At 43.7% G+C, this 10,619-nt stretch overlaps 1 pseudogene; it reads right to left on the bottom strand.

Moving 5' to 3' along the window:
* Positions 1-276: 276 nt before the first annotated feature.
* Positions 277-10,619, bottom strand: part of LOC113201173 (EEF1A lysine methyltransferase 2 pseudogene) — a 27,401-nt pseudogene continuing 17,058 nt past the window's right edge.

The raw sequence follows: 10,619 nt of genomic DNA, 5'->3' as shown, positions 1-10,619 counted from the left end.
CAAACTGCCACCTCCTGGTCGAAGGCTGTTTCCAGCCACTGTGATCACTTTTTTTTTTTTTTTTGTAAATTTATTTACTTCTTTTAAGTTTTTAACTGTTTAGAGTTACAGGGGATTTTTTTAAATCAAAAAGAAAAATATTTACATTTCAAATACAAAATATTTTAGATTACTGTTGGTTGCCTACATGCTCATGATTCCCTTTTTATTTTTTTTTTTTAACTATGCTGTGTAGCTTCTTTAAAAAAGCTACCTGAAATTGTCCTAGGAGAAGTCTCAGGATTTGTGCAAGACCAATGCTGCTACACTGTTTCCAGATCTGCTTCCAAAACTGAACCTGGGTGTCAGCAGCTCTTCAAAAATTTTATATCCTTCACTGAATTCACTTAGCAACTCTTCCTTGGTCCAATTACATGGAGTTATTAGGAAAAAACCTTCTACTCTTAACCCCCCGGAGAGAGATTTCACATACTGCTTCCTCTTCTCAACTGCATTGTCAGGATCAAGGCTGATGGCATCAAAAGTTCCTTGATCAATACAAATATGAAATCCAGACAGCTTTGTGGAAAGATTCAAACAGTCTTCTACCTTCCAGTTCATGTTAGATAACCCTTCTTTATAATATTTCCAGAAAGCTGGATTGCAGAAGGAGAATCATCAATTCCAGTAATATTAGAAAGACCAAATTTTGCAAGTTCAACCAGGAAAACACCATTTCCAGTCCCAATATCAAGCACTGAACATCCAGGGGAATCTTGTGTTTCTGCATCCACTTTATCAGTCGATTCATACTCTCTTCCCCAAACCAGATTTCCCCTGTATCTCCACGATCTTGGAAAGTCTGCAGCTCTCTCATAGACAGCATCCCAATGCCCCGGGTCCCCAGTGCTGACGGGACCAAGACACCCTTCGCGGGACTACCCTTTTGGGACCGCGCCGCCACAGCGCCGGCCGCTGCCATCAGCCCCTGTTGTGACTTTTAACATCACATCCCTGAGCACTTGTCCTAAACCTGGGGAGAGTCAAGATGAGAGTTTCTTTCATAGCTCAAAAGAAAAACGGCCGAGGTGTTGAGACACTTCAATTAAAGAAACAGATGTTTCAGAATTGGCAGGTGGAAATGGCAGCAATTCGTGTGGCTTTCTTGGTGCTTGTAACTAGGAGGAAACACTGTTTGATTTCGCACTTCATTTCAATCCCTGTAAAGAAACCAGAAGTAATTTAATTCTCTCAGTCTGGTTCTGAATGCTGATGGAGTCCACGTGGTTTCTCCCTCGCCGGTGGGTGGATATCTGGGTGCTTCTGTCTCACGGCTGCGTGACCACAGTGCACAAGTGTCTGAGATCCTGTGGTCACTGTTGCACACACCCCCAGGGCCAGAGTGGCCGGGTCCCGTGGTGATCCCGTTTCTCCGGTTCTGAGGACTGTTTTCCAGGGGCCCAGAGCTCTGTGACTGGCAGAGGCTGCTCCTTTGGTGGCAGCCACCCTCAGGAGACCAGGTGGTGCCTGCTGGCTGCTGTAGGGAAGGTGGCGCCCAGGGCCCACCACGCGAGTGTGCTCCTCCCTCTGGTGATCAGAGGTACTGAGCATCTGGGGTACTTGTTGGCCATTTGTTTATTTTCTTCAGAGAAATGTCTATCAAACTTCTTCACCCATTTCAAATTCGGGTTTTATGTTGTGAAGTCATAGGAGTTTCTTAGATATTCTGGATCTTAAACCTTTGTCAGAGAAATGATTTGCAACACTTTCTCCTATAGCTTCTCTTTCTCCTCTCTTGAGAGTATCCTGTGCTGTACAAGAGTCCTGAACTTGTGAGTGTGTGTGTGACAAAGGTCTTGTAGGTGAGCAGAAATAAGATCATGATAACACTGTAACACAAGCCCCTACGCCTTCTCTGGAGTTGTGACTTCTCAAAAAGTCTGACTTGGATGGGTCTGACTTACCTGTTTTGGTTGCTTGGGCCTTTGATGTCATATTTAAGAAACCAACTCAGCCATCGGCACACACCTGTGGTCCCAGTGACTCTGGAGACGGAGGCAGGAGGATGGCAACTTAGCAAGACCCTCTCTCAAAATAAAAAATAAGTTGTTGTGATGCCAGAGGCCTGGAATCCCAACATGAGAGGCTGAAGCAGGAAGATGGCAAGTAAAGGTCAGTCTCAGCAGCCCACAAAGTAAAACATAAAAAGGGCTCAAAATGTGGCTCATGGCAAAGCACCCCTGGGCTCAATCCCACAACAACAACAACAACAACAAATCAAGAAAGGAAGCCATCGCCAGGAAGAAGCGCGTTTCCCCAGGAAGCGTCACGTTGCTTCCCTATGAGGTGGCTCTTGGCTCTCGCTTATGTTGAAAGTCTCCTTCCAGTCCACAAGGATGCCCAGTGTCCTCCTCAAACCCTGTGTAGTGCTGCGTTGTACTCCAGACCGACTGGTGGTGGAGTCTGTGAGAGTGGCCGTGTGGCTGGAGTGTGTCTGTCCTGCCCCACACACTGCCCACATTGTGACAAATGGAAAGACCTCCACCTTTCTGTCGTGCAGAGTGGAGGGCATGGTGGCCACCCTTCCTGGGAGACTAAAAGGTCCTATGTACTGCCAGCCAGTCATGTGGGCATGCCTGTGATCCCAGCAGGCCAGGAGGCTGATGAGAAGGATCTAAAGCCCCAGGCCAGCCTCAGAAATTTAGCAAGAAGGTTCTGTCTCAAACAAACAAGCCCACAAAGGGCCGGGGGTGTGGCTCAGGTGCAGAGTATCCTGGGGTTCAGTGCCTGTAAGAGAACTCTGGGTGGTTCTATGTGCACAGGCTTCTACCCATGGCCCATCCATGGGCAGCGTTGGGCACTCAGGGAGGAAGACAAAAGGCAGAGGGCCTGAGAAGAGTTCCTCACCTCTGACTTCCATAACGCCACGCGTGTCACCTTCTCTGAAAAGTCCCAAGGGAAGTCCCCACCCCCCACAGTCCAGGGCTGCACAGATGGTGCCAAGCAGCCGAGCTGGGGTCACATCTCTGTTCCAAACAGTGCTCCAGAGCCCCAGCGCCCAGCGCAGACACAGAGCTGGGGAGGGGAACGTGGCCAGCAGCTCCCAGTCCTGTCCCGCACGGTGGTGGGCACCGGGTTCCCTCGGGGGGATGGGCTCACTGGGAATAAAAGCTAAGAGAGATAAAATGGTGAAAAGAACACAGAACACCGAGAGTGGTTTCAAAAGCAGGGGCAGAAGAGTCAAGCTGACCAGACGGATCGAGCTTCTCCAGAACCACTAGGAGGAACCGTCCTAGCAGGGCAGAGGACAAGGTCACATCAATGGGTGACCTATTACTGTGGGAGGGCCACAGAATGTTCCCCGTGCCAGGCCTCTCCCTCCCTGGCTTCCATGCCAGAGAAGGTCCTCCCGTTTTCCATGGATGGCTTCCCACATAGTCCCCCTTTTCACTTTGAAAATGTCAATGATGAGCCCTTATTTCAAGTTACTTCAAATTCCTGGATTCTTGTTTTGGGGGTGTGACAACCTATTATCATAATACAAAAGAGACTAGTAGCAAACATTTCATTCCAATAATATACCTGCAGAGTGTTTCTGCCTGTTTCCAGGATTGAAGCCTTTCAATTCTTGAAGTATTTCATCAGCTAGAGAGGAAGGATCCATAAGGTAGATTTTGCTTTTTGAAGATCCTGGGTGTGGCAAGGTAACTCTATAAGATCCAGGCTATTATTACTGCTCTGCCACATACCCATTAGATGATTTTTAATCAATTCCCCATCCCAAAGGGAAGCATGATACTTGGCCGCAGTAACAGATGTATTTATACTCAGCATGGCTTTTAAGCCTTACACTTGAGAGTGGAAAGCTCATCGCCAATATTTATGACCATATCTTCTAGAGCATTCAACTTTTCATCAATGTTTATCTGATTATTGACGGCTTTGGAAATACTTTGAGCCAAATTATTAAGAAAATTTGCCTGTTGAATGTTTAGAGATATAGCTACTGATGTTGTAACCATAGAAGCAGTGAATGAAATTAAAGCATCCACTCCAAGAATTATGAGACCAAGACCAGACTGCTTAGGTCTGGTTTACTGAGCATGCCTCTGCTGTAAACCCTGACCACCAGCACGGGAATACCATGGTTCTGAACGTCAGCTTGTAGTAAGACAAAGAGGGTTGGTAAAGGACTGACATTCCTCTCCCTCTGTTAAATCTAGTGATGCGATTAGATTGCATTTTTACAGGCTACAAGATATTTACATCCCTTTTACACAAGATATTCATCATCCCTTTTCTTAACTTTTACATTTCCAGTAATTAAAGCACAAGGAGATTGAACACAGCCCTGCAGGCCAAAGCAGGAACCCTCTTTGCAATTCCTGCCTACAACGTTAGGCATAGAGCTATCTGTATAATGTAGAACGTCCGAGACTGCAACTAAGCACCAAAGGTCTTTTTGGATACCACCTTTGCTGAAGGTTAGAATATTACCAACAAAACCTCCAGTGGCCATGGCACCCTTATGTAATTGTCTTATGTGAATTCTTGGAAGCCAGTCTAAAATATATCCACTATTTCTATAAAGCTTTATGTTATACTGACAAGACATTTGCCTGTTCCATCCATTTAGGAAAGGTGTCTATGTTACTGCGGCCAAATATAATACTTCTCAGTGTGATTGGGAAAAGATTAAAAAATCATCTAATGGGTATTTGGCATAGCCATAATAATAACTTGGATCTTATGGAGTTACACTGCCACATGAATTGGCACCTTTGGGGTCAAATCATTGCAGAATGATTAGGACAGTAAGATATTGGTGGAAGTTCTGGAAATGACTGGCTTGTTATGAGAAAGTCCCATTTTAATAACTGTTCAGACATATAGTCTTGAGTCCTCGGGCCTCAGTACAATTGGCTGGTCTAGGTCCCCCATGTATTGTCTTTCTCTCGAACGATACCCTTCAACAGCCGGCATGCCGATCATGCCCACATACAGGCAGTTGTACACTGTCACCAGTATAATTAAATTCAGTCACATGGACGGGTGTAATATGGGTATCTGCAGACCACCTGGCAAGTGAGTAAGTACTGAGGCAGATCCCAGCCCACGCAGCTGGGCGTCTAAAGGTAGATGTGGAAAACAGGTCCCATCGGTTTCTCCATGGACCCACTTACTGGCAGCTCGACAGAGCCACAGGGCCACCAACACTGTGGCTGGAGGCTTAGTCCTTCCTGGGGTGGAACCACCTGATGAGCCTGTTGCATCAGATTCCTCAGTCGGTTCCATGATGGCAGTTTGGAGATGCAGTCTCTCTTGGCCCTCTTCATCCTTTTCCTCATTTCTAGCTTCCTCTTCCTGACATCTCTGGATTGATCTTTAGTCGTTTGAACCTTGGTTCTAGGTCCTCCAGGTCTGATGGCACATTTGGGTACCCAAATAGGACAAAAGCGGCCTTCCGGGAACACCAGCATGACCTCCACCCCACATTACGACTGAGTCTGGACCTCTCCTGTGTCCTGTCTGTAGATCTTTCCACCAAACGTGGCCCACGGGACTGTTGCAGTGGAAGACATGTGTCTCCTGGCTGCAGTGTGACCTTCAGAGTCACAATTTTAAAAAATTAAAACAAACAAAGCATGATTAAGGTGATTTTGTAGGGTCTTACTTCCCCCCTCTTGTTTTTGTAATTTCAGGTTAATAGATAAATGAGCTTGCTCTACCATGGCTGGACCTTGAGGATGATAAGGAACACCTGTTTTATGATCAATGCTAAATGGATAACAGAACTGCTGAAAAGAAGAACTAGTGTGAGCGGGAGTGTTATCAGTTTAAATCTGATAATGAGTATTTGGCATAGCAATAATAATAACCTGTGAAGGGCATCCAATGCTTCAAAGCAGGTCCGCCATGCCAAGGAGAAATGACATGTTGAGTATTTTTTTTAACATGGGCAGTGGAAAAAATAAATGGAGAATAAGTATCAATGATATCTTGAACATAACAATGTCTGCCAAACTGAGGGAAGTGAGTCACATCCATTTTCCATAACTGCTGTGGTCATAAACCCTGGGATCAACCCCAGTCGATGAAGATGGAATATGGATAACACATTGTGGACAATGATGGACAATTTTACGAGCTTTTCCCTAGTAATATTGAATTTTTTTAATGTAAACCAGAAGCGTTCTGATGATGTAAATAATGTGAGGCTTGTGAACAATGATATAAAGATATTTGTTGACCAACAGCAACAAGTTTATCAGTTTTATCATCACCTGATACCAAAGACCTGGAAGGTGAGATCGTGCTCATGTATGGCCTATGAAACATGGATGGTGACACATTTGAACTGAATTTTGTAAAGTATGAAACAAATAACTCTTGTGATGGTGTGTTTCCAATATTCAATGTTTCAATATTTTTCATAATTCCAACTGCATATAAACTATGGGAATAAATATTGATTGAAAAAAAAATTTTAAAAAGGAAAAAAAATATTGATTGGCTCATTAGCAAAATGAATTAAAGCACAAATGAGAGCCAGAAATTCTGTTCATGGTGCCGAAGTATATTATATCTGTATTATCTCCATATGAGCATGGATATAAAACCTGCTTATCCTGAACTTGATCCATCAGTAAATACGTTAGTGCTCCAACTATGGGTTGACCCAGGGAGAAAAATTAATGTAGTTACAAGAGCAAACTGAATAAGTTTATCATGAGGGTAATGGCTTTCTATTTAACCAGGAAAATCAGCAAAAGCTATTTGCCAAGTATTGGAAGATTGCCAAAGCCAACTATGCTGTTGAATAGAAAAGATAACAATAATATTTGGTTTTGAACCAACTAACTGTAAAACTTGTGTTCTTTGTTTAATAACTAGCTGATATATAAAATCAGGAAATGGAGTAAATGACTTTTGAGGAGAATAAGATATGTGAAGCCATTCAACAATTCCCAATGATTGCCATATTGTTCCCATGGGGGTATGAACAGTTGAAAATGTTAATAAATATACAGGCTCTTGTGAATTGATTCTAGTAAGACGTGCTGTCTTTTTTTTTTTTTTAAAGAGAGAGTGAGAGAGGAGAGAGAGAGAGAATTTTTTTTAATATTTATTTTTTAGTTCTCGGCAGACACAACATCTTTGTTGGTATGTGGTGCTGAGGATCGAACCCGGGCCGCACGCATGCCAGGCGAGCGCGCTACCGCTGAGCCACATCTCCAGCCCAAGACGTGCTGTCTTAATGGCAGATTCAACTTTTGTTAAGGCCCTCCTTGCTTCTGCTATAAGCTGATGAGCAGAAGATGGAGAAGGATCTCCCTGTAAAACTTGAAATAAAGAACTCCAGGCTGGGGCTGTGGCTCAAGCGGTAGCGCGCTCGCCTGGCATGCGTGCGGCCCGGGTTCGATCCTCAGTACCACATACAAAGATGTTGTGTCCGCCGAGAACTAAAAAGTAAATATTAAAATTCTCTCTCTCTCTCCTCTCTCACTCTCTCTTAAAAAAAAAAAAGAACTCCAATCTGCAGTGCTCAGTTTTAAACCTGGTTGCAGCCTGAAAGGAAGGCGACACTGGCACAGAGTGACCAAGAGATCTCTATTGTGGCATTGTGGTGTGTCTGAACAGGGAAAGGAGAGAGGCGGGGGGACAAGAGGGAGGGAGAGCAGGAGGGGGTCCCTGGAGGAGAGAGTATTTATAGCTAGGATCTAATGGGGTCTCTGGGTCTGTCAGCTGCCTTGTTGGTGTACAGTGACTGGATCATACAATAGTTGCTAAGGGTGTCATCTTGTGCCTTCAGGCAGACTGGCCAGGGGCTAGATGTGGGTTTCTGTTGCACCAGATGGATGGGGGTCAGGTGTTCAGCCTTGAGTGGGGTTGAGTGTTCAGACTTGAGGCAAACAAGGCTAACTTTTTTTTTAAAGAGAGAGAGAGAGAGAGAGAGAGAGAGAGAGAGAGAGAGAGAGAGAGAGAGAGAGAGAATTTTTTTAATATTTACTTTTTAGTTTTCGGAGGACACAACATCTTTGTTTGTATGTGGTGCTGAGGATCGAACCCGGGCAGCACGCATGCCAGGCGAGCACGCTACCACTTGAGCCACATCCCCAGCCCACACCTAGAAACTTTTGACAATCATTAAGAGTATGTAAACCATCAAGTCTTATTTGTAGATTTTGTGGATGCATTGTGTGTTCTTTGACTAAATTACCTAAATATTGAAAGGAAAAGCCTTTCATACCTTTTCATGTGCTATGCATAAATCCATTGCAGTAAGTGAAGTTTTTAATTGAGCAAAAATTTTCAAAAGCACACTTGAACTAGCCAGAAGAAAGTCATCCCTGGGACAGATGATATATGCATCAAGGAACTGTCCACATATGGGAGCTATAGCCTGCACAATGAGGTCTTGACACAATGTTGGACTTTTGGTCATTCCTTGAGGTAACACTTTCTAGCAAAATATTTTAACTGGCTTTTTGAAATTTATAACTGAGATGCTAAAAGCAAATCTCTTACAATCATCTGGATGCAACTGTATAGTGAAAAAATCTTTTAAATCTATTAGTATTAATTGATAATCAAGAGGGATAGCTGTAGGAGGGGAAGTCCAGGATGTAAGGCTCCCATGGATTCCATAATATGATTAACTGCTCTAAAATCATATGATAATCTCCATTTACCAGATTTTAAAAAATTAAGTTATAGATGGACACAATGCCTTTATTTATTTATGTGGTGCTGAGGATCAAACCCAGGGCCTCACATAGGCAAGTGCTCTACCACTGAGCCACAGCCCCAGCCCCATGGCCAGCTTTTTTTTTTTTTAACCACAAAAATTGGAGTATTCCCCGGACTAAGATGAGGCTGAATATGACTGGCTTGAAGTTGTTCTTGAACTAAAATATTGGCTACTTGGAGTTTTTCACCTGTCAGGGGCCATTGGTCAATCCAGCAAGATCAACAGACAGCTGATTAATTTTCTCTGTTGTTTTCTGGGCCAGGGAAGAAACCAATTACCCCATTAAGAATTTTGTTTGGGTGAATTAGATAATTTAAATTGTCTTTGTTGAGAAGACTAATTTATAGGTAAATACCCTTCTTGTTGATTTCCTTTTAATCCTTTAGTGGAAATAGATATTTGATCAAGCATTTGAGGTGACACCATAGATTTAGGAGTTATTAATAATACTCTTAGGGTCTGGGGTTGTGACTCAGTAGTAGAGTGCTTGCCTAGCATGTGTGAGGCACGGGGTTCAAGCCCCAGCACCACCTAAAAATGAACAAATAAAATAAAGGTATTGTGTTCATATATATATATATATAAAATACTCCTAGGCTATCCAGAACATCTCAACCCAAACATTCACTGGTAAAGTCACAAGGACACAAGGTTTTAAGAGTCCTCTCTTGCCACCCTTACCTTCCCATTGGAGGTACTGAGCGCTGACAGGTCTGTCCATTCCTTCTAGACTAGCAGGTGCCGTATGCAAAGGCCTTATTTGCTCCTGTATCTATTATGCCCTTAAAGTTTTTATACTTAATTCTAAGATCCTGTAAAGGGTGCTCCTGGTCACAAGCTGTCTGTGGGCTGTGTGTGGACTATGTCACACATTGAAGCCTCCTAGGGGAGAAGTCTGGCACTGAGAACTCCCTGGGGCCCTCCCCACAGGGATTGACAGCTTGACGCAGGTGAACTTCCCCCTCAAGCTCTGCCAAAATCCCATTCAGCACCTGAGATGGGTGTGACCTGCCAAGATGTCAATCAACCTGCTGACTGCAAGACATCCCAAAGCCAGACTCCACCCCTGAGACCTTACCCCTGCCTTTGATGTACCCCCTTAAATAAACCACCAGAGCCATTTTGATCTATCAGGGGCTTCACTTCTGTATATATTCATTTTTAAAATATTTATTTTTTAGTTGTAGTTGGACACCATACCTTTATTTTAATTATTTTTATGTGGTGCTGAGGATCGAACCCAGGACCTCACACATGTTAGGCAAGCGCTCTACTGCTGAGCCACAGCCCCCAACCCATATTCATTTTTGTATGTATTTCTGAGTGTTTGTGTTTTATTTGTTAATTATTTGAAATATTAAGATTTAGAGTGGCTATTTAGGGTGACTTGGATTCCTCTGGGCAGAAGAACCCTCCAATAAGACTTTGGTCATCTTCCACCTGAAACTCTTGCTTAACAAATTGAGCCCAATAGGCTCTGTCCAGGGACCCGGAGTCTGAATTTGCCAGGTCTGTCTGATGAATCTTTCCCTGCAGAACAACAAGGCAAGAAAATCATCGTGCAATTTTATCTTTTAGAGAAAGCCGAGTAATGGAATTTGTTTGAACTATAATCTTAAATTCCCCACTAAAATTTACATCAAGAACACTGGTAATAACTGAGTTCCTTTTTGAGTTACATTGCTTCTTCCCAGTATTAAACCTACTGTATCTGGCAGCAGTGGCCCATAAATTCCTGTAGGAACAAACTGTGGACTCATCTCTGGAGTCAGTAGGAATTCTGAAGCTGGATGGAGCTCCAAACTCCTGGTTCCTGAACAGATTAACCGTGAGGTTGAGCCTGCACATAAGGAGTCTGGGCTAGAGGGAGGGACCCCGACCTGCAGCT

This window comes from Urocitellus parryii, chromosome 1, assembly GCF_045843805.1.
Source record: "Urocitellus parryii isolate mUroPar1 chromosome 1, mUroPar1.hap1, whole genome shotgun sequence".
NCBI lineage: Eukaryota > Metazoa > Chordata > Mammalia > Rodentia > Sciuridae > Urocitellus > Urocitellus parryii.
Note: the sequence above shows the minus strand (reverse complement) of the source record. Positions and strands in the feature narration are given on the sequence as shown.